The sequence below is a fragment of the Protopterus annectens genome, chromosome 8.part0, assembly GCF_019279795.1.
Source record: "Protopterus annectens isolate FY-2018-M chromosome 8.part0, PAN1.0, whole genome shotgun sequence".
NCBI classification, from domain to species: Eukaryota; Metazoa; Chordata; order Ceratodontiformes; family Protopteridae; genus Protopterus; species Protopterus annectens.
This window is the reverse complement of record NC_056741.1, coordinates 991,498,358-991,503,817: the sequence shown is the minus strand read 5'-3', so window position 1 is coordinate 991,503,817 and position 5,460 is coordinate 991,498,358. Positions and strand designations below refer to the sequence as shown.

At 39.6% G+C, this 5,460-nt stretch overlaps 1 long non-coding RNA gene across 1 annotated transcript in view; it reads right to left on the bottom strand.

Moving 5' to 3' along the window:
• Nucleotides 1–2,133: 2,133 nt before the first annotated feature.
• LOC122808055 overlaps nucleotides 2,134–5,460 on the bottom strand; it is a 267,159-nt gene continuing 263,832 nt past the window's right edge. Inside the window, exon 3 of the long non-coding RNA XR_006365774.1 lies at nucleotides 2,134–2,650. This is a non-coding gene — a long non-coding RNA (uncharacterized LOC122808055). The remainder of the gene's footprint in view (nucleotides 2,651–5,460) is intronic.

The window sequence follows — 5,460 nt, the reverse complement described above, 5'->3', positions numbered from 1 at the left end:
TCCTCATATGTATCTGTTGCTGCTGCTAGCCCTACCTGTGGTCCTTGAAACTGTGGTTTTGCCCCTTGCTGTCCTTGTCTAAGCTGTTTCCTGAGAATTATATTGTGCAACATGGCATAGACTAAGTATTTTTGCATGGATGCCCAGGTCGTACTGCAGTGCACCTCCTGATGTGTCCAGACACCTGAACCTTGATTTGAGCAATCCAAACACATGTTCTATAATATTCCTACATTTAAATGTCACCTTCATTGTGTGCTTGCTCAGTGGGGCTGTGTGAGTTTCTCATGGATGTCATGAGCCAGACTCTACTGCAAACCTGCATCCCACACTACATGCCCTTAAGAAATGTCACCCCAAGCAAACCTGGTGTACAGCTCACAGGTGTGCCATATATGTGAGTTGTGGAAACTGCCTGAGTTACCTGCAGACATTATAGATGGTCACTTAGGTATTACAGACAACGTAACAGTTTGTAGAGTGGAAACCCTTTTTGCTGATGTACCTCCTTCCTTGTTACTGGTTTGGGCTTTTCTTTTTATATATGTGCAATCTATGGTTTCCAACACTTCCGGGAAGTGTGCTTCTGCATAGAAGTCCTGCATGGTTCTTGTTCCCATGGGCTATGTGGGAAACAGATATGATCCCTTGCACATAGTAGCATTGCATTTAAAAACTGATGTAATATTCTAGAGGCTGATGACTGTGACACCCCTAATATATCCCCTCTGGGTCTCTGGAATGTATCAGTATCTAGTATGTCTAATGCTACATATATCTTCGTTTGCACTGGGATGTTTTTTTTTATACTTTTCCTGGGGTCTGAGTTGGGGGCAGCAGAGGTTGCATATTGCCTCCACTGTTTCCCTATCCACCCTGTATCTCTCGGCAATTTCTGTATCATATAGTCAATAATAAATGAAATAGAGTCTAACAACCCTTCTTGTTTCCCAGGTTCTTCCAGCAGCACACTGATTTAAAGCCTACTGCACATACAGCATAATAATAACAGCAGAAATCCCCAACATGTTTTTTAAGTGTAACTGTACCTGTATTTCAAAGAGTGTTGGTGATCAGGGCATATGACTACACTGAGTGTACATGATTGCTTTATAGCTTCCTGAATAGCTTCACCATCTTGTATTGGCTAATTAGCATGTACTTTGGATCTTTATGTTGTCATTAGCATATTCTGACATTTGCCTTTGTTTTGTACGTCTAGAAATCATGTAGAGCCATTAATGAATACCAAATAACTCTCTGTTGTGTTGGCAGCATGATGCACCTCTCTGTCAGCATGATAGTAGCACTTTGTGTAGTTGTTAATGGATATGGCCCTGTTTTTTATTAGTGAATATTTAAAATGCACTAGACCTTACTGCAATACTAAAAATCTTTCCAGATATAAAGTATTGTATTTGATTTATAGACTGACAGCACATATAAAATAATACCTTAATGCATTCAGATCCTTTAAATATGCTCACTGTGCAGCTAAAATACTTGTTATTGCAATAAGACGTTCATTTTCTGAAAAAGATAAATGGAGCATCTTAGAATAGTGGTTCAAATATATATATATATATATATATATATATATATATATATATATATATATATATATTTCTTTTTAAACTTAAATGTAGAACTGAGTATGAGTTTTTATGCAGGACAAATATATGCACCTGAAAGTACATTTAGTAAGCAGTGTGATACATTTAAACATTAAGACATGCAAAATTGTGTGGGTTAGTTGGCATTAAGATCACTGTTACATCAGAAACTCAAACATACAAAATGAATATAAAATCGTGTGCCTTTTATCTGTTATTTTGGATGATATTGATTTTCTTTGCTTAGTGTGTGGAAGGTGAGCAATGTTGCCTTATACAAAGTCATGGGTCTACATTACTTCGTCGGAACCCAACTTTAGCAAATGGCCATTTATCAAAGAGAAATCAGCAAATGGCTGTTCATCAAACATTAACATCAGTGAATGTGTTTCTCAGGCAAATGAGTTAGTTGCCCAACATACCAAGCCACACACACACACACACACACACACACACACACACACACACACACACACACTACATTATATCAAACCCACCAAAGTGGGAGGCTATTCCCCCACACACCCCTACTTATATATACTAATGCAAAGATTGCACTGTAGTGCTAAAAAGGGCAAATTTCCATATGTTGGCCAACTAACTCACTTCCCTAAGAAAAACATTTGCTGATGTGAACATTTGATGAATAACTGTTTTCTGATTTGCATTTGATGAATGGCCCTGTGCTGAAGTTGGATTTCAACCAACTAATATAGACCCCAATGTCGTATCACTTTCCCCATGCTACCTCCAAAGACTATCATCATCATCAATCAAAACATTACAATACTCATGTCATATTGCTACACATTATTCTAAATATACATTTTTGAAAGAAGAGAAATATAATTTCTAATTTTATAATACAACTATAATCCAATCAGGTTTTAGATGTTTTGTTCCACTTTTTAGAAAAATCTTCATGTATTTGCATAAATATCATCATGGTTCCCATCCACTAAATTTTCATATGTGCAACTGTTTCTATGAGTTGGATCATAACTTGTGCAAGTGTCACAATCTTCGTATTGTGCATCCTGTAAGTAAAGAAAAAAATTAGTCACCCTGCTAAGTGCAGACACTGATATACACAATTTTATAGGAAAACAAATGCAAAATATTTTATACTGGTTATTATGATTGCTAAATGGACAACAAAAGTGAGCTGCAATTCTTACTTATTTTGCGGTTTTGTTACAGTTCCATCGGTGGTACAGCGGTTGTGTTGTTGCCTCACAACAAGAGGTTCTCCCGTTCGCTTCTCAGCTAGTGTGCGGGGAGTGCCTTCTGTGTGGAGTCTGCATGTCCTCCCCACGGTCGCGTGGCCTCCGAAAGACATGAGTCAATGGGCGTGCCTTTGCTGAAGGTTGAGCGTCGGGATGGCAACTCAGCACCATAAAAATCGACTACCAATCATTAGCGGACCGGAGTTCAGCTGTGGCGACCCCTTACCGGGAAAAGCCAAAAAGACAAACAACAAGTCACATTTCCATCAATGACATTTTACTGTGACATTTTTTGTACAACATTCATTCCCCTTCTCCAGTTTCAGTGAATGACTTATTTATTTGTGCTCTGAATACAGGATCAGTTCAGCTTCCTCTACTAGAAACATTTCTGGTGTATTGGTGGAGAGATTGCAACCTTGGATTATGCATGGGCCATGTTCAAGCCTTTATAGGTGAGGTAGCACTAAGCAGCTCTTGCCAAAAGCTGATTGTGACTGTCACTGCAGTATCTGAAGGGCAAAATGATGGACACCAGTGGTAATGTAAAAATCAAAGAAAAAGACATAATCATACAGTGTTGGAGAGAGCCTCCACATGTAGGCAATAGGTATTGACAAGGCAGACAAGAAGGAACAGCAGCGGTCACTGAACTGAAGGACCAACTGCTGGTTATGTTTGGTAAGGCCAAACTGAGAATGATTTTTAGTTACCTTTATTGATGTTCCTGCAAACCATCCATCTACAGTATAAAGGCAGATAGGATATTATCCATGCTATTTTTCTGTTTTTTAGCAAAGATGAATAAATGCTGATGTTCACTATACAGACACACACACACACACACACACACATATATATCTATATATATATATATATATATATATATATATATATATATATATATATATGCATATAATTATATATCATTGTGTATGTGTGTCCATCTCATGAAATATTGAGCACTCACAACAGCAAACTTACAAAGTACAATCATTTTAGAGCAAAAGTAAAATGATCAAAAATAGGGAAAGGTGAATTTATTTATGTATTTGTAGTGAATACGTATTTTAAGAAGAGGGAGGAGCATAGGGTGACGTACAATAGTGGAGGAAGATGCACACAGGTGGATTATATCCTATGTAGCAGGGCCAGTCTGAAGGAGATTGGAGACTGTAAAGTGGTGACAGGGGAAAGTGTAGTTAAGCAGCATAGAATGGTGGTCTGTAGGATGACATTGGTGATCAAGAAGAGGAGGATGAATGTGAAAGCAGTGCCAAGGATAAAATGGTGGAAGTTAAAAAAGGGTGATTGTGAGGTGGAGTTCAGACAGACACTGGGAGGCAGTGAAGAGTTACCGAATAGCTGGGTAACTACAGCAGAGCTAGTAAGGGAGACTGCTAGAAAGGTGCTTGGTGTGACAACTGGACAGAGGAAGCAGAACAAGGAGACCTGGTGGTGGAATGAGGAAGTACAGGAGAGTATACAGAGGAAGAGGCAGGCGAAGAAGAAGTGGGATTGTCAAAGAGATGAAGAAAGTAGACATGAGTATAAGGAGATGAGGTGCATGGCAAAGAGAAAGGTGGCAAAGGCTAAGGATAATGCATATGGAGAGTTGTATGAGAGATTGGACACTAAAGAGGGAGAAAAGGACCTGTACCGATTGGTTAGACAGAGTGACAGAGCTGGGAAAGATGTGCAGCAGGTAAGGGTGATAAAGGATTGTGAGGGAAACGTACTCACAAGCGAGGAGAGTGTGTTGAGTAATTGGAAAGAGTACTTTGAAGGGCTGATGAATGAAGAGAATGAGAGAGAGAAGGTTGGATGATGTGGGGATAGTGAATCAGGAAGTGAAACAGATTAGCAAGGAGGAAGTAAGGACAGCTATGAAGAGGATGAAGAATGGAAAGGCTGTTGGCCCAGATGACATACCAGTGGAAGCATGGAGGTGCTTAGGAGAAATGGCAGTGGAATTTTTAACCAGATTGTTTAATGACATTTTGGAAAGTCAAAGGATGCCTGTGGAGTGGAGAAAAAGTGTTTTGGTACCTATCTTTAAGAATAAGGGTGATGTGCAGAGCTGCAGTAACTACAGAGGGATAAAACTGAACAGTCACAGCTTTAAGTTATGGGAAAGAGTATTGGAAGCTAGGTTAAAAAGGGAGGTGATGATTAGTGATCAGCAGTATGGTTTCATGCCAGGTAAGAGCACTACAGATGCAATGTTTGCTCTGAGAGTGTTGCTGGAGAAATACAGAGAAGGTCAGTACAGAGAAGGTCAGAAGGAGTTGCATTGTGTCTTTGTGGACTTAGAGAAAGCATATGACAGGGTGCCTAGAGAGGAGTTGTGGTATTCTATGAGGAAGTCAGGACTGGCAGAGAAGTATGTATGAGTAGTACAGGATATGTACGAGGGTAGTGTAACAGTGGTTAGGACTGCAGTGGAAGTGACAGATACATTTAAGGTAGAGGTGGGATTACATCAACGATCAGCTCTGAGCCCTTTCTTATTTGCAGTGGTGATGGACAGGTTGACCGATGAGATCAAAGAGGAGGCCCTGTGGACTATGATGTTTGCAGATGACATTGTGATATGTAGTGAGAGTAGGGACCAGGTTGAG